The sequence below is a fragment of the Triticum urartu genome, chromosome 4A (genome assembly GCF_056163025.1).
Source record: "Triticum urartu cultivar PI428250 chromosome 4A, HENAU_Tu73, whole genome shotgun sequence".
Lineage (NCBI taxonomy): Eukaryota > Viridiplantae > Streptophyta > Magnoliopsida > Poales > Poaceae > Triticum > Triticum urartu.
Window position 1 is genome coordinate 427,695,833 of NC_141876.1, and position 19,586 is coordinate 427,715,418.

The window sequence follows — 19,586 nt, forward strand, 5'->3', positions numbered from 1 at the left end:
CTGGGCTGTACGTGTGTTGAACGCGGAGGTGCCGTCCGTTCAGCGCTTGGATCGGATCTTCCGCGAGTTGAATCGCCGCGAGTACGACTCCATCTACCGCGTTCTTGTAACGCTTCCGCTTAGCGATCTTCAAGGGTCCGAAGATGCACTCCCTCTCTCTCGTTGCTAGCATCTCCTAGATTGATCTTGGTGACACGTAGGAATCTTTTTTGAATTATTACTACGTTCCCGAACAGAACGGACGGCTGCTTGAACGCTCTCGGCGATTGCCAGCTCTTCGACCGTGGGTTGCCGACCATTGTCGGAGAAGCTTCGCTCGATTTGCACAGTGACCGCCAGGAGCTGGGCGTGGGCGGCCTCCATCAGGGCTAAGGCCGCCGCTGCGGAACGAACAGCTGATGTGTCGCTCTCGCCAGTTGCTATCCCCGAGGCAGATGTTGGTGCCGCCCCCTGAGAAGCAACAGTGGCCGTTTGGGCTGCCTTTGCCGCCCGGTCGCAAATTGCGGCCGTGCTCATGCACCTTGTTAGCACGTGCATGGCGGCTACGGCCGCGCTCTCGCTGGAGTGGGCCACCAAAGTTGCCCTCACGACGCGGGTCCACGTGCCCATCTTTCACCGGCAACGATTGAACAGTGAAATCATATTTGGGGAGCGAGCTAGTGTGCTTGAGACGCCGGCTGTGGACTGTAGCCGAAGCACCTTCTCGCGTAAGCCATAGGCGTACTATATACCAACGGTGCTCCAAGATATTTTGTACTACATCTCACACGGTTGCTGATAATAAACTGCGTGCGATCTACTTGATTTTTCATTTTGATTTGAATTACATAATGGGGTCACAACGGCGATGGACAGTGTTTGAATTGCTAGACCTTTTATCTGGAGTGAACATGCAACTATATGTGTGTCGTAAAAGAATTGGAATTATTCAGGGTTCGTTTGAACATTTTATACATTAAATTGGTTTTCTAGCCATTTCACGTGAACAATTCAAATTTGAACTACATGCACATGCTCCAGTGCATATAAATTGGTTGAAAAATCAAATATGTGTCCTTGGGTGCATGCTTAGGTCCCATGAAGAAATGGAAATGAATTTCCAACACCAGGGCACCATTGATTGCCAGCAAAACATTGAGATGACTGGTTTTTTAATTCTAGTAAATACAAAACTTGTCTGAAATTCATGAAACTTGGCATGCTATCATGGAGCGGCATCAACATGCCATGGTACAAATTTTGTCCCATTTGGGGCAGGTTTGGGTATATGCTTCTCACAAACCGGAGCTTCTCACAACAAGCATGATGGTTTTCGGTAGGGAACGTCCCACCTTTGGGGACAAAACGATATCCATTGCCTCTTATTGCTTTCAATTTTTTTTCTTATGTCAACATAGGACAACAAGAGTGTTGTGTGATTTTTTGTGATTTCTCGGGGTTCGTTTGGACATTTTTATGCATTAACTGAGTTTTCAATGCATTTTATGTGCATAATTCAAATTTGAACTACATGCACATGCTCCAGTGCATATAAATTGGTTGAGAAATCAAATATGTGTCCTTAGGTGCATGCTTAGGTCCCATGCAAGAAATGGGAATGAATTTCAAACACCGGGGCACCGTTGATTGCCGGCAAAACATTGAGATGCATGGTTTTTAAATTCTAGTAAATCCAAACCTCGTCTGAAATTCATGAAACTTGGCATGCTATCATGGAGCGGCATCAACATGATGTGGTACTAATTTTGTCCCATTGGGGCAGGTTTGGGTATATGCTTCACACAATCCGGAGCTTCTCACGACAACCATGATGGTTTTTGGTAGGGAACATCCCACCTTTGTGGACAAAACGATATACATTGCCTCTTATTGCTTTCAAATTTTTTTCTCGTGTCAACATAGAACAACAGGAGTGTTGTGTGATTTTTTGTGATTTTTCGGGGTTCATTTGGACATTTTTATGCATTAACTGAGTTTTCAATGCATTTATGTGCATAATTCAAATTTGAACTACATGCACATGCTCTACTGCATATAAATTGGTTGAAAAATCAAATATGTGTCCTTGGGTGCATGCTTAGGTCCCATGCAAGAAATGGGAATGAATTTCAAACACCAGGGCACCGTTGATTACCATCAAAACATTGAGATGCCTTGTTTTTAAATTCTAGTAAATCCAAAATTCTCGTAACCATTCACGTGACGCCATGTGTCTTGGTTTTAAGCTGTAGGAGGTTTCATGTGGACAGCTGCTTGACCTTGACTGAACGGGAGGCATGCGAGCGTCATGCGGTGCACAGGCTGACCGAGAGGCGTGCAAGCTGTCCTTGAGTGCATAGGCTCACCGGGAAGCATGCAAGTTGTACACTGTGCAGGCTCACTGGGAAGCGAGCCCTTTGACTTCCATGGCCGCCCGCCTTGCTCGCATCCTCTCCATTAATGGCGCCCAAGCCACAGTTTAATTTGCTTTTTAAATATAAAACACTCATCGCAAATGTTTTAGTTAGAACGCCCGTATGCAAACCGACAGCTTCCCCAGGAAGCCAAGAGAAAATGTGTCAAGTAGGATTTCTGCTGCTCTTGATCGCAATCATTTTAGATAGAACACCCGTATGCAGAGTGAGAGCAGCGCTGGATTTGTGCATCCCTTCAACGCAAATGGTTGTTTTGGATGACCCGTGTGGAACCATGTAAAAACAATTTGGTAAGATTTGTCAATCCTTGTAACACTACGATTTGTCAAAATATGAAGCTAAAAATCACTACCAGTATCTAATTTTTGCAACTAAAATTCAGTGATTAAGCATAGATTTCATTCATTGATTAAGCAGTTGTTCTTAATTTATACAAACAGTTCAATTCGACAGCTGAACCGACCAAAATTTTCCCCAATTGTTGCCAACCACATACTAAAATAGCTAGTTCAACTATATATACTAGCTAATTTTAAGTACGTTGTACAGTTCCACCACATCTATAGTCAGATGAACTGAACAAAATAGCCCCTAAATACTACTACTGCGGAGGGGCTTTGTACTACTTCCGGCTGCCTCTCCTCTGCCGAGCGTGCTCAGTAAGAGGCGGAGGAGGAGGAGCCTACCGACGAGCTGGGCAACCGCAATGCAGTGCCTGCCGCTAATGCAGCTTCAATGACGCTCGCCTCGAACTCCCTCTGCCGCTCCAGACGACCCCTCTTGAAGTGGTGGTTCTCCTTGTAGATCTTCTGATTCCTCGCCTTTGAGGCAGCGTGTGCCACTACCAGTGCGGAGGTAAGGCTCTTTGCGTGCTCGACGAGGTGCTCCTCTTCCTCCCGCAGGAACTCGGTGTAGCACACAAGGTCATTGTCGCACGTGCGGGCATCCACCTCCGCCTCCCACCTTCGGGCGGTGGTGACGGAGAGGGTGATGATCCCGACGGTCGATGGTGGGCTGGCGGCCAATGACAGGGTGGCGGCCACGACCACCACCTCCCGCCTTCGGGCCGCGGTGGCGAAGCGGGTGATGGCCACAGTGGCCGGCAGTGGGGTGGCGGCCACGACGGCCATCTCCCGCCTTCGGGCCGCGGCGGCGGAGTGGGTGATGGCCTTGGCTTTCGACGGTGGTGTGGCGGTAATGGCGGCTGGCAACAGCTGCCGATGGGCACCGGCGGCGAAGTGTGTGGTGGGTGTTCTGTGCACAACCAACAGGGATGCCACGCACACTACACTACGCCGGGGACTGTGCTGCCGCCACGGTGTAGCCTCCCAGCTGGAGCTATCCTATGATGATGGCGGAGTGGCTGAGTGACGAGGACGGACCGGTGCCATTGGCGAATGTGGGAGAAGCAGACAAGATAAGCTACAGGGATGGAGGGGAAAATGTGACGCAGGACTCACCGGCCGTGAGGGTTTTTATAGCTAGCCGGTAAGCATTGGGATTTTGGGGGATTTCACCGAGTTGGGCATGAAGCTTACGCGGGAACCTGTGAGGTTGCGCGGGAACGGGCTCACCGACGATTCATTGGTGCCACCGTTTGGCAAAAAGAACGCCCCCGCGTGCTGCGCAAGCTTGCGCTGTAAGCCGTCTACGGCAATGGGGTGACAAGATGTGCGAGAGGAGGACGATAGGCCACGTACACATACGGTTAGTTAAAAAACGTTTGCGATTTAATTACCTACTATACCACCGTCCTGGTTTATGATTTAACTAATAAAATATGAATGCATGTCGCCAAAGATTATATAGTTGGATTTGTATTTGAACATAGTTTCCAATTATATAATTTTTTAAACATGCATTAACATTTTGTTGGTTAAATTTGAGGGCAAAGTATGGCATGAAATATAAAGGAGACTATAGACTAGACAGAGGTGGTACCACACGTCCGCTCTCTACGCAGCGATGCAACTGTCGACCGGATTGTAGGCGACCATTTGCTGCGTGTTCAACTGTTCCATGCGTGTGGTTGCTTGCGGTTTAGGCGGCCGCGGCGTGCTCTGCTCGCGTCCCACCGCGCGCGCTCTGCTCTCGTGTCCCTCCGGGTGCTTTTCCCTCGTCCTTCCATGCGTGATGCCAATGTTTTGGGCTGGCTCACGATCACGCACGTTCGTGTGCAATCGGTTGCGCCGGGCGCGATGCGACTATGCAGTTACCTGCTGCAAAAGCTGCCATGCGGACGCGCCGAGAATCCACGTCGCCCGGCCCCCTTTATTCCTACGGCCATTTACTGTCATCTCTCGTCTCACATGTCACAATAAGCACACCCACGAGGACACATACAAAGAGGACATCCAGCGGTCCCAATGGCACTCCCCGTGGCTCCAATGGCGCTCCCAGCGGCCGACGACGACAACGGCGGGCAGTTCACCACGCATCACATAGTAGACACCCACATGAGGGGGAAGGCCCTATTGGTGGTGTACACGAACGATATGGTCTTGGTGGAGAGCTCCATCCAAACTATGGAGCAGTTCCTTGCCGAGGACAAGTACCGAGTGGTCGGCTTCAACCTCGAGTACACCATTGGTCGTGTTGGGCATGATCAGAAGGTTGCCGTCGCTCAGTTGTGCATGCGACATGACGTCCTCGTCTACCACTTCCACCTTGCCACAAGGACTTGCGAGCATTTCTCTAGGTTTATCAAGAGCTCCGACTACAATTTCGCTATGGTGGACACCACCAACGATCTAAAAGCGCTCAAGGTTTCGGACTTGAATTGCCCGAATCTTGTCAACATCCAACACCACTACAAAGTCTGGGGCACCGACAAAAGCAAACTAAACTCCTTCATTGACCTCGCCTTGGCCATCATCGACCCCTACTACATGAAGATGAAGCAAGAGAACAATAAGGACAAGAACGCTTGGCACAGTGTGTGGCATAAGAGACTGGATGAACAACATGTCAGGTACGCGGCCATAGACGAGTACACAAGCTACGAGATGTACAGGCGGATCGTTGACATGAGGAACTGTCTTCTTGCTGACCCAGACGAGGGATCGAGCCACATAGCAGTGGCGGGAGCGTCACAAGAAGTAGATGACTAGACGATCATTTCTCCTACTTTAGAATGCATGCAATTGTTTATTGAGGTGTGTGCGGATGATCTGTATAATCACTTATGTAATTGGATGTTTATTTTAGTTATATATACACATGTTATTCTACTGTAGACAGAGCAATTCACACGGCTTATTAGCAGCATTCGTCTGTGTTATTATTGGTCTTCGCACACATTTCAGATTACGGACCTGTTTGCCGCGTATCACACACATCTTGTTCAGTTGAACCATTTCCATTGTGTTGCCTAATCACACACAGTTCATCCCAGTGAACCGTATGTTGTATATCGCACACGCCTTCATCTGGTTGCCCGTTTCTTTTGTGCCTCCTCATCACAAACAGTTCATTGAGCTGAACCGTATGCCCTGCATCGCACACGCAACTAAATTCTGAACCGTGTTTGATGCATCTATCATCGCAAACGTTTCGCACCTTTTTAACGGTTTTCCTACACCACTGTTTGCGATCATTGCATCGCGCACAATTTCTCGAAGGGTCTCTAATCGTAGAGTTGTGTTTGGACCATCCTGCAGTAGTGGCGGCTTCCTGGGAGGCAGTGCATGCAGCAGCTTCCTTGTCAGGGGCCTCAGCCTTGGCCTTCTTGCCGGTACTAGGTTTGCCCGAACGTTCTACAGTCATCACTTCCTTGTCTCTTGGATTCTTACTGTGCTTCTTGCCCTTCCTTTGACTAGTTGATTCATCTTCATCCTCTGAATCAACATTAATGCAATCCTTCTCTCCGGGCAACTTCCTTCCTTCTTCCATCCGGGCACATTTTTCCACCAGAGTATATAGTTCTTTCACAGTCTTGGGCAACCGCACGATCATTTTGAAACGAATGCGGCGGTTGTGCACATTGGACTCACGCCGGATGGATATTTGGAATATTTCTATGAACTTTACTGAATCTCTGCAAATACTTACGGAGGGTTTCTCCTTCCTTCTGCTGGAGAAGCTGCAGGTCGCTGGGCCTACCGGGCTCTTGGTGGCCACCGGTGAAGGCACCGATGAACTCGTGGCACAGGTCTGCCCATGATGAAATGGAGTCCTCTGGCAGGTGCATCAGCCAAGACCTCACATTGGACTTGAGGGCCAAAGGGAATTAGTTGGCGAACACCTTCTCATCTCTTCCCTCGGTAGCCTGAATAGCGATGGTGTAGATGCTCAGGAACTCTGCCGGGTTTAGCCTCCCGTCGTACTTCTCAGGTATCTCTGGCTTGAACGTGCGAATGGACGGCCAACGGACTTGCCACATCTCTCGCGTAAAGTCAGGTCAGCCAACCTCGAAGGGTAGGCACCTGCCAACACTGAGCGCAGGCTCGTCGACGTTGAGGCCGTCACACTCGTCGGTCTGGCGAGGATCCTTGCGGCGCCGGTCGGCGATGACGCGCACGTCTCCCCATTGCCTGTCTTCCAGGGTTCGACGTTGACCTGGACGTGCTAAAGGGTCAGAAGAGGCCATCAAGACATTGTTGGGGTCTTGATTCTGCCGCACCCTCGCCGGCTGCCGCGGCGGGGACTGAACCGTGGGGACGGCCCCCTTCGTACGGCTAGCGGCGCGGGCGGTGGCTGTTGCTTGGGGAGGTTGCAGTGGGCAAACTCGTCATGAGCCCCCAGCTTTGGCGAAACCGAGCAGGCTTTGGATGGTAGCATGCCACTCATCCATCTGCTCGGCCGCTAGCGGGAACCTCAGCAATAGCTGAGCTCGCACCATGGCTTCCGTGGCCGTGCTTGGCATGGATGTCGATGACGTCGACCGCACCGTCGCCTAGATCTGGATGGTGCCAGCGGCGGTTGCGACGACGGCGGCGCCGCGCCCATGCTGCGGTGGGGCGACCATCAGGGCAGCGGGGCCACGTGGCGGTGGTGCTCGAAGATCAGCGGCTCCATCAAGCATAGCGGCCTGGCTGGCTCATCCGGGAGAAGGCGCATGCGCCACGGGCGCTCCCGTCATGGGGGCGACCGGAGGGCGATGGCTCGCCCCGGACCGAGCGCCGTTGTTGCGGCTGTGCTCGTCGGCGAGAGGAGGGGGCACGAACAGAGTGACCCCCTCGCCCGCACCTTGTAGAGCTTGACCGTCGAGACACTGTTAATGTTGTTCTCTTGCGGCAGCTCTTGCGCCCGCGTCGGCCGCGGGGGAGGTGGTAATGGTGCCACCTATTCCAATCACGCCCCAAATGGTGTCAACATCCTCACGTGCCCCCGCGTCCCCCGTGGCGTTAGAGGCCGCGGGCCATGGAGCCTTCGAGGTGGATGGGTGGGCCGAGTTACCAGATTTGCTCTTGGGCACCATGGTCGATGGTGTCGTCGAGGATGAAGATGTCGATGAAGATGACGCGTGTCGTACACTTCCCCTACCTGGCGTGCCAAGGATGTCACAGGATTTCTGCGGCCACCTATGGGACCGGGTGGCCCCTTATTGGTTCGGCAGGGGGCGGCGTGTTGCACAAAGAGCAGACCAGCGTACGACAATGCGACAGAGAGCACACAAGCGATTTACCCAGGTTCGGGCGTCCACGAGGCATAAGACCCTACTCCTGCTTTAGTAGATTGATGGAAGAATGGATATGGTGGTGTGTAGTACACTTGCTAAGCAAGGTTTGCCTCGGGGGCACAGCGACTACGTGTGTGTGGTGGCTTGGGATTGTCAATTTTCCAACCTTCTAACTGTAGGGTAATGCAGCAGAAAACAAAAAATTTCTGACCCACGCACCAGCCCAGGACCACTATGGAGACTGCATATATGGTTTGATCTTTTTCGTTACTGACGCATAGAGCAGCGGGAAGTAGAGTCGATGACGACCGGCGGTGCAGATCCCCGCAGCTAGGATTTACAACCTCCCAACCGCGAGGATGTATACCCTCATCTGCTCCTCAGACAGCACTCCGGGAGGCGGTCGAATAGCCCCCGGACGGTGTAGCGGACAGCCCTTTGGGAGGACCTTCGAAACTCGAACGTTCACTCGGACAGCCCTTCGGGAGGACCTTCGAAACTCGGACGGTCGCACGGACAGCCCTTCGGGAGGCACTCACGAACTAAGACCGAAACTACGATCTCTCTATAGAGTTGCACACATATGGTGTCATCTATCCGGCAGGGCTTCGCCGTCCAGAACTAGTTCCTGCTGGAACCCAGACAGCCTTTCGGCTCTACAAAACTATTTCGCGGGGAGGGAGAGAGAAGCCAGATCATTGCATGGCACTTGTATGTGAGAAGGGATGAGGAGAATGGCAGCCCCTTCTCCTCCTTTTATAGGCCAAGGCAAGGGGTGGGGTGGTGGAAGAAATACCAAAACACCCATGCTACATGTCCCACATGAAGGGTGAAATGGTAACTCAAGTGGGGCACCAAGGGGACACCATGGAGGAACCCTCTTGGCTAGCCACAACCTTGCCCCCTCCCATGGGGGGGCCCAACAAGCCACCAACATGTCTCCTAGAAACATGGGTGCTCCCAAGACAAAAAGGCACCAAACATGTAACCCCCGATTCATGGGATCTTGTCCCCTCGTGTTGAGACAAGATGTTTTCCGTGAAACATTTTTTCTGAAAAATTTCGGAAGGTCCCAGAACATTTCCGTCACCCTCTAAAATTATTCTGGGCATGATCCGAAACATTTCCGGTGTGGTGATTTTTATCAGCGAAAGGCAACAACGGTGGTTACGGCAACTCCGGAACATTTTCGGTTTTTCTCTCCGAAAATTCCCAAAAGTTCCCAGTCCAATTCTGGGGCCCACTAAGAATTTCCAGGAAAGTGCCGAAACCATTTTGAGCTAATAATATATTCCGAAACAACTTTTTGGTTTTACCGAAACTCTTTCAGTGTTCTCTCTCCGGAACTCTTCCGTTGTCTCCGAAACTTTTCCGGCGACTTTCTCTCAGACTCCCCGTCTAGTATTCAGCAGATAGATGACCCTTAAGCGTGTGACCCTATAGGTTCGGTGAAGTATAGACATGACATGGAACCCCTTCTGATCAATGATCAACATTGGAGCCGTGGACACCCATATTGACCCCTATACCCACACGAATGAATATTCGAGTGAACCTCCAGTTGCTGTGTGCTATTCCTGTTGCTTCATGATATGTTTACAAATACCCGAGGTGAGATTTACTTGCATCCCTGTGGATCAACGATTTGTTCACTATGCTAGTTACCTCGTTACCAGTTTTGTTCCCTTTTCTCGTTTCCGTGTTGCGGCATTCCTGTGATCAAATCACATTGTGTCTGGCCAGACGATGATGAATACCGTAACACCGAGAGGGCCCGAGAATATCTCTCCATCGTTGGAGGAGCAAATCCCAATCTTGAGCTATCAAGTTACTTGACACACTTTTCCATGAACCCGTAAGCCACCGTAATAGCCACCCATTTACGGATGACGTTTAACAAACCCCAAAGTTCATGAAGAAAGTATGAAGAAACTCGATACTCTCATTGTCTAAGGTATTATGCAAACGTTAACCATCTCTGTGTTATGTACCATTAACTTGTGACGAACGAATCTCATAGCATAACATCAATCTGGGTCGATTCAACACAAATGTTATCTTAACATTGTGCCCTCAAAGTTGCTGGCATAGACATGCCCATGACCAGGAAAACAGAATCATCATCAACACTTGAGCTAGTCTTAGAGGCCAGACTAGGAATACTTCTTACCGTTTATTATTCCACATGTGCATATGAGTCTTCCTCCGAGCCTCATGTTATTGCAGACATGAGAACCATAGCAGTTATAGCATGGAACATAAACATAATAATGAACATGGAGATAACTAATAGCATTTATTATTGCCTCTAGGGCATATCTCCTACAGACTCCCACTTGCACTAGAGTCAATAATCTAGTTAATGCTAATGCACTTTACACCTATGGCATACCGGTGTAAAAATTGCTTCGCATGTGGTATAGCCTGATTTCCATCGGATCTGACAACTTCAGTTCCGTGTCTATCTCTGCATATCCTCGCGTTTTCACGCTTTCACAAAATTCACATTTTGTGCGGACTTGGCTTTTATGTATGTGAATCATAGGTCGAACCTTGATTCCTCAGACTGAGTTATGGAGAAACTACCTACAGTAGTATCCCATTGACAAAAGCCATCTTGGAACCATACTAAGTTCATGAATCAACTATATGATTCAACATCTTGTTTGTCGCTTCTAAAGCGTCAACATACTTAGTCATTTGTTATAGAATTCGCCACAATATCCTGTTGGGAACAATTTCCAACTACAGTGCCACCATATTGTGTATTACACAAAATCCTTAACTTAAATCAAAAATCGCATCGAGAAAAGATGAAGACTGTATCGATGTAACATTTTACAACGAACTCTTCATGATCTCCGCTTGCGAGAAAACATATCATCAGTACTTACTCTAGTACTCAATGACATCTTTCACTGTTGTCCCACGATTAGTACTTTGATCACTTTAGTATCCATACTCACAACACCTTGGGAGTATCGGACATATCTGGTTGTTTTACATACCATGGAGTACATGATTAATCCAAACACAAAAGTATGTGGAATCTGCATCATGTATTTTGCTCATCAGTGTTTTGGGACACCGAGTCTTGCAAAAAACTCTTCCATGTGACTCCGGCAAGAATCACTCCTTGGCAGTTGGCGCGGCATGGTCAACAAACGAGAGTCATCGGAAGAGGACTGTATGTGGAGAGCCTGACGGCTGGGACCCATGAGGTCCATGGTTGCACGCAAGGAAAGTTCCTCCTTATTAAGCTGAATTTTCCCCCTCCCCCTGACAGTTGGAACCCACCGGTTGTATCTTCGCACGGAAGGAAGTGCCTCCTTGTTATGCGAAAAAACTATTCCTCCCGAGGACAACTGGGACCCGGAAGATTTGGTGGCTGGCTTGTGGGCCTACTAAGCGGACGTGTACGCAGGGCTTTGTCAACTTAATCAACAAAAGATTCTAGCACCTGGACCGTTGGATGTTAATCCAACAGCCGTGCTCCTTCTTCAACCTCTGTACTTGCTCCTGTCTCCCGTGGGCGCCAGTGCTGCCACGCACCCGAACCAGTCAACATTTCCACTCCTCTCCATCTGCGACTCCACTGCCGCATCTTCCCATTCTCCGGGTCGTTCTACTCTAGGGCCTCGCCGTCGTCCACCGACCTTGGTGTGCTCGGCATGGTCAACAAACAAGAGTCATCGGAAGATGACTGTATGTGAGAGGCTGACAGTGGGGACACACCACACCCATGGACGCATGCATGCAACTGCATCCTTTTTACCCTGAAAAATAATGTTTTCTCGCCCTGACTGCTGGGACCCACCAGCTACATCTTCGCACACGAGGAAGTGCATCCTTATTACAGGCAAAAAAATGATTCCCCTGATAGCTGGGACCCAATAGCTATATCTTCGCATGCAAGGAAGTCCGTCCTTATCCTCCCTGACAGCTGGGACCTACCCAGTCGAAGCGTACGTACCGTTGTCTGTCTTGTCATGAACGTGTATGTACATACTGATCGGTCGGTCGCTCTGCAACGATGAACCATGGCCGAGTAAGTAGCGGCACATGTCATAGAAGAGCCTCCGACATAGCGGTTCAGGTTGTCCTGTCTTAACCGTGTACAGGTACATACAGCCACATGCCAAAAAATACGGCCATGTACATACATACGGGCGGGGTCTCGAATGCCTACTCATGCATATGTACAGCCAGGGCTCGTGTACATGGAGAGGCAGCGACGGCGTCTTGTTGATCGGCAGCCAACCGGCTGGATCGGAATGGAGAAACTGCGTCGTCGTGTTCATCAGGAGGCAACGGAATGTGTCGTGTACATGGAGAGGCACGCAAGGAACATCCGATCGAGACGAGGCCTGGCATACCACAGAATGGAGGAAACAGCCTTGTGTTCGACCGCCTACGGTCGAAATGGGATCTTGTTCAATGGGAGGGGTGTGGCGTACCGCAAAATGGAGGAAATGGACTTGTGTTCGAGTGCTTACAGTCGAAACAGGGTCCTATTGATCGGGAGGGGTGTGGCGTATCGCAAAACGGACGAAACAGACTTGTGTTGGAGCGCTACAGTCGAAACGGGGGTCCTGTTGATCGGGAGGGGTGTGGCGTACCAGAAAACAGGACTCCACGGGCTATTGTTCATCTCCACCGTCAACCTCCTCCAGCCTCCACGGGCCACTGTCCATCCACCGTCAACCTCCTCCAGCCTCCACCTGCGACTGTTCATCCACGGGCTCCTATTCATCCAGCCTCCACCGCTCCTCCACCGGCTATTGTTCAACCAGACCTCTCCACGGGGTCCTGTTCAACCACCCCTCCACGGGCTACTGTTCATCTGGCCTTCCATCGGCTACTGTTCAACCAGCCCTCCACGGGGTCCTGTTCATCCAGCCCTCCACAGGGTCCTGTTCATCCACCCCCAACTGGCTCGATCAATCGGGGTCCTGCTCATCCAGCGGTAATGGCCTGTACTACCATGGGGTCCTGTTCATCCAACCCCCATCGGGAACTGTTCATCCAACCCCCCAACAACGCTCACATTTCATCAAGAGGCAGTAGGTTCGATCGGCTTCAGTTAGCAGCAGTAGCGAAGGAATCGCTCGATCAGGTTCAGTTAACAACCAGATTGATCGATAGATTGGGTTCAATAATGCATAGCATGCAGTGCAATCGCTCGGGTTAAATAGGTGAACGCCTCACTCGGGTTCAGTTAGAGCCCAACGCCTCTCACCCACGCACGTATGTGTATGAGGGAAACGCGCATCGCTTGGCCCCCGACCACCCACCGTAATCGGGAACTCCCTGATATTTTCCTCGCCCTCGCTTCTACCACGGTTATTTCCGTCATGACGCCCCAAAGAATGTCATGTAGCTACGTCTCCGGCCCGCCCAAGACGAAAAGCCCATTTTCTGTCATGATTTTTTATCATAGAAGTAGGAGCCCACCACATCTATGATGATACCGGGTTTTGTCACAATTATCGTCATAGAAGTGTCATAAGCATGGCAGAAAAAAATTTGTTCAACCCAAAATGTCACGGATGTGTCTTTTTTTTGTAGCACACTAAGCATAATATCTGGCCTAGATGCACATAGATACAATAATGAGGCAATCTGGAGCGGTATACCTTTTGATCGAAGTCTATACCATTTTCATCAGTGCATAGTTGGCCATTTGTGGGCATAGGGATTTTGACGCCTTTGCAATCTTGCATGCTGAATTTCCTCAACACATCCTTGAGGTATTTCTCTTGTGATATGAAGATACCATTGCATTGTTGACGAATTTGAAGACCTAAGAAGAATTTCAATTCTCCTATAGAAATTTGATATTCCTCACTCATCATATAGGCAAATTCGTCACTGTAACGTTGGTTAGTACAACCAAAGATAATATCATCAACATATATTTGGCACATGAATAATTCATCATCATAGGTTTTGGTGAAAAGAGTTGGATCAAGTGAACTAGGTTTGAAGCCTTTCTTCATGAGTAATTCCTTCAAAGTATCATACCACGCCCAAGGGGCCTGCTTAAGACCATAGAGGGCCTTATTGAGTCTGAAGACTTTGTCAGGATGCTTTGGATCTTCAAAACCTAGAGGTTGAGCAACATATACTTCTTCCTCAAGCTTACCATTGAGGAATGCACTTTTCACATCCATTTGATATAAGAGATATTATGATGGTTAGCATAAGCAAGCAATACATGAATAGCCTCAAGTCTAGCAACAAGTGCAAAAGTTTCATCGAAATCAAATCCTTCAACCTGTGTATAGCCTTGAGCTACAAGACGAGCCTTATTCCTCACCATGGGGCCATTTTAATCTTGCTTGTTGCGGTAGATGCATTTGGTACCAATGATATTGTGCTTGCGAGGGCCTGGACGCTTGACAAGTTCCCAGATATTGTTGAGATCGAATTGATGTAATTCCTCTTGCATGCTTGAATCCACTCAGGCTCCAGAAATGCCTCATCAGCTTTGGGTGGGCTCTGTGATAGAGACAAAAGTAAAGTGCCCGCAAAAGTTAGACAAATGTGAAGCCTTTGAGCGTGTGAGAGGACCTGGTATGTTGATGTCGTTGATGACTTTCTCGATCTGCACTTCATTTGCAACGTGGGGGTGAGTGGGTTGAGGACGTTGAGTTGGCTCAGTAATTTCTTCAGATCCATTTTCCTCGGGTGCACCAGCATGATGTTCTTCATGATCTGGAATGACTTCTTCAGCAGATTCTTCGGTAAGAATAACATCCTCAGTAGCCTTGAACTTGATGGATTCCTCAGGTGACATTTCATCTAGCATAGGAGGCAGGTGCTCTCTTTGTGAGCCATTAGTTTCATCGAACCGCACATCTATAGTTTCACCAACCTTGTGATGAACGGTGTTAAAGACTCTGTAGGTGTGCGTGTCCTTACTGTAACCAAGCATAAAACCTTCATGTGCTTTCGGTGCAAATTTAGAATTGTGATGAGGATCTCTAATCCAACATTTAGCACCGATGACTTTGAAATAACTCACATTGGGTTTCTTGCCAGTGAGGAGTTCATATGAGGTCTTTTTGAAGAATTTGTGAAGATATACCCCGTTGATGATGTGGCACGCAGTATCAATTGCCTCAGGCCAAAAGTGAGGAGGTGTCTTGTATTCATCAAGCATAGTGCGAGCCATCTCAACAGAGTCCTGTTCTTGTGCTCCACGTTGACATTCTGCTGAGGAGTATAAGGGGCAGATAACTCATGAGTAATACCAAGTTCATCAAGATAATCATCAAGACCAGTACTCTTGAACTCGGTCCCATCGTCACTCCTAATATGCTTGATCTCCACACCGAAGTTTGTTGAAGCCCTCGAGGAAAATCGTTTGAAGACTTCCTGCACTTCAGTTTTGTAAGTGATGATATGCACCCATGTGTAATGAGAATAGTCATCAACAATAACAAAACCATATAGAGATGTTGCATTTGTGAATGTGGCATAGTGAGTAGGCAGAAGAGATCCATGTGAAGCAATTCAAATGGACGGGTGGTAGTCATGATAGTCTTTGAGGGATGCTTGGACTTGGTCATCTTTCCAGCTTCACAAGCTCCACACAGATGGTCCTTGAGGAATTTGACACCCTCGATGCCAATGACGTGCTTATTCTTCGCGAGTGTGTGCAAGTTCCTCATGCTAGCATGACCTAGTCGTCGATGCCATAACCAGCCTTCTGAAGCTTTTGCAAGTAGACATGTGGCAGGATGTGGTCCTGCAGAAAAATCAACAATATACAAGTCTCCTTTCCTACATTCTTTAAAGACTTTGGAATTCTCAGATTCCATGATCACAATGCAACGATATTTGCCAAAGACAACAACCATATCAAGATCATAAAGCATTGCGATAGACATGAGGTTGAATCCTAAGGACTCGACAAGCATGACTTTGTCCATGTGTCGATCCTTTGAGATTGCAACCCTACCTAGACCCAATACCTCACTTTTTCCTTTGTCAGGGTAGGTGATATGCTTCAGATGCGATGGAGATAAAGCAGTGTCCATCAATAAGCTCTTGTCACTGGTTGTGACGCCCCCAATTCAATCATACACGCAAATGTGTACGATCAAGATCAGGGACTCATGGGAAGATGTGACAACACAACTCTAGACACAAATAAAGTAATACAAGCTTCATATTACAAGCCAGGGCCCTCGAGGGCCCGAATACAGAAGCTCGAAAGCACAAGAGTCAGCAGAAGCAACAATATCTGAGTATAGACATAAGTTAGACCAGATTGCCTTAAGAAGGCAAACACAAAAGCAACAATGATCGAAGAGGTAAGGCCTCCTACCTGGGACCTCCTAACTACTCCTGGTCGTCCGCGGTCTCCACATAGTAGTATCCGTCGGCGGTGGTATCTGGCTCCTGATCTCCACCATCTGGTTGCAACAACTGGAAAGAAGAAAGAAGGGGGAAAAGGGGTAGCAAAGTAACCGTGAGTACTCATCCAAAGTACTCGCAAGCATCAGATCTATATTAAGTATGCATTGGTATCAAATGGAAGGTATGTAACTGTGGACTGAACTGCAGAATGCCACAATAGAGAGGAAGGCCTAGACTATCGAAGACTAGCATCTTCAAGCTACTCCAAGCATCTTTCAGCATGGAGAAGAGTAAAGAATAGTAGTTTACAAATAACAAACATGTTGTAGTATTAATGCCCAGAGATCCTTCCTCGACTCCCTACGTGAAAGCAATCTCGGGGCCACATATCTCAAGTATCCATTTCTAGTTGTAAAAGATCAGGATATAAGTCTGAATGTCCGTCACAATGGACACGGCTATTAATAGATAATCTTCCCTGCAGGGGTGCACCACGTTTTCCAACATGCTTGATTACTCTGGCCGGACGCACTTTTCTGAATCAATGCCCGGCCTTGGAAGATCAACACATCGTAGCCCTACCTAGGCTCAGCAGAGAGGTCCCCGCCAGTCTACATCCTAAGCACTCCGGGATCTGGGTCCATCGCCCGTTGCACTCTAGGTCGTTGCGTGCACGGCGTATCCAGGCTCCACCACTACAGGATGGTGCTAGCCTAGTCGTGCCACAATGCTGAACTGGACGTGTGACAAAGCTTCGGCTGATACTACGTCGTCGAGGCCCATAACTATTCTCGCGTGGTGGTTAGTGCATAAAGGCCAAAGGCCAACTTAGAAGAAATACCCAAACCATAGTGTATTATTAGCTTGTGGAGACGAGCAGGGACTCACGATCAATGTGACCCCGTCGCCCCGTCTCGTGGACTTACGACAAGGGCCCAGAATGCCCGGCCATGCCACGTAATTATCTTGCGGGTGCTCTCCGGGCCCGCCTGACTTTCACAGAGGTCTCAAGTAAAATCAAGGTAACCATGTGTCCAAACATCAAGGGGAAAATCCAAGGAATCACCTTCGGTGGATTCCACTCGATGTAATCATCAAGGTGAACGTAAGAGGAATCACCCTCGAGGTTCACACTTGAGGGGTTGCACGGCAGAGTCGTATCGGGAGTGGTAAAGGAGGAATCACCCTCGATGACCATGACCGAATAGCTACACTACAGAGTCATCACATGAGTGCATTATGAGGTATCATCCTCGGCACTCGATAGTAGCTTTACAAAGTCGAGCAACAAAGGGGGTGTGATGTGAGGTGAGGTGTCGGGCTCTGGTCGTCGATCACGTTGATTGAGTCGTCGATGATGAAGCAGGGGAAACAAGGACAAGGTGGGGGTCACTGATGGATCACTAACCAACCTATACTAAGCAGTTTAGGATAAGCAGGTAGGTAACAATAGCAGGTACAAACGCAGGTTATGCATTAGAATAGGAGCAATCAATTACAGTAGCAAAATCTAATGCAAGCATGAGAGAATGGAATGGGCGATATCGGGATGATCAAAGGGGGGGCTTGCCTGGAAGCTCCGCTGAAAGGGAAGAAGGGTCGTTCTACCGCAAACAGATGCATGACAGGACAACAGGCAAAGCTAGGGATGTTCTACCGCGGCACTACATGAAATAGGAGAAGGGGAAAAACATCCGGGAAAGTTTTCCTGAAGTTTGGCACTTTCGGACAGACGAAATGGAGGGTAAGGTTGCATGTTCTCTATGCTAGGGGCACGTGACAGATGAACGAAGAGCGTATTCGGATTCGTCATATTTTTCTGAGCAACATTCATGTATAAAACTTTTTCGTCCGAGTTATGTATTATTTTCTATGAATTTTCAAAGATTGAAACAATTTCTGAGATTATTATTAATTCTAAAACAGAGTTATTGCACCAGCATGACATCATCATGGCGTCAACAGTCAACCAACCAGTCAAACAGGGCAACGGGGCCCACTCCATAGGCTTAGCTAATTTAAGCATATTTAAATTAACTAATCTAGTTAATTAGGCTAATTAAGCATAGTTAATTAAATCAATTAATTACATTACTAATTAATTAATTAATTAAATTTTACGATTCGGTTCTCTCCCATCTAAGAATTCACCTTGCAAGCCAACACACACAATAGCCCAAATAGCGGGGTTATGTCCAAGAATATGCATTTTCATCTTATGCTTCCAACTAGCAAAATTAGTGCCATCAAAGTAAGGACCTCTACGGTGGTAATTTCCCTCGCTAGATGCCATACTCTCCTAGGTTGTGAAACCAAGGCTATGACTTCCAAAAGCTATGAAAATCAAGGCAAATGGAGACCAAAGCTCTGATACCACTTGTAGGATCGAAATTATGTCTAGAGGGGGGTGATTAGACTACTTGACCAAATAAAAATCTAGCCTTTTCCCAATTTTAGTTCTTGGCAGATTTTAGCAACTTTGGACAAGTCAAGCAATCTTAACACAATTCAAGCAAGCATGCATAGAGTATATGAGCAGCGGAAAGTAAAGCATGTAACTTGCGAGAATGTAAAGGGAAGGGTTTGGAAGATTCAAACGCAATTGGAGACACGGATGTTTTTGTCGTGGTTCCGATAGGTGGTGCTATCATACATCCACGTTGATGGAGACTTCAACCCACGAAGGGTAACGGTTGCGCGAGTCCACGGAGGGCTCCACCCATGAAGGGTCCACGAAGAAGCAACCTTGTCTATCCCACCATGGCCATCGCCCACGAAGGACTTGCCTCACTAGCGGTAGATCTTCACGAAGTAGGCGATCTCCTTGCCCTTACAAACTCCTTGGTTCAACTCCACAATCTTGTCGGAGGCTCCCAAGTGACACCTAGCCAATCTAGGAGACACCACTCTCCAAGACGTAACAAATGGTGCGTTGATGATGAACTCCTTGCTCTTGTGATTCAAATGATAGTCTCCCCAACATTCAACTCTCTCTCACAGGATATGGATTTTGTGGAAAGAAGATTTGAGTGGAAAGCAACTTGGGGAAGGCTGGAGATCAAGATTCATATGGTAGGAATGGAATATCTTGGTCTCAACACAAGTGTAGGTGGTTCTCTCTCAGAAAATATAGGTTGGAAGTGTAGGTTTGTTCTGATGGCTCTCTCCATGAATGAAGAGGAGGT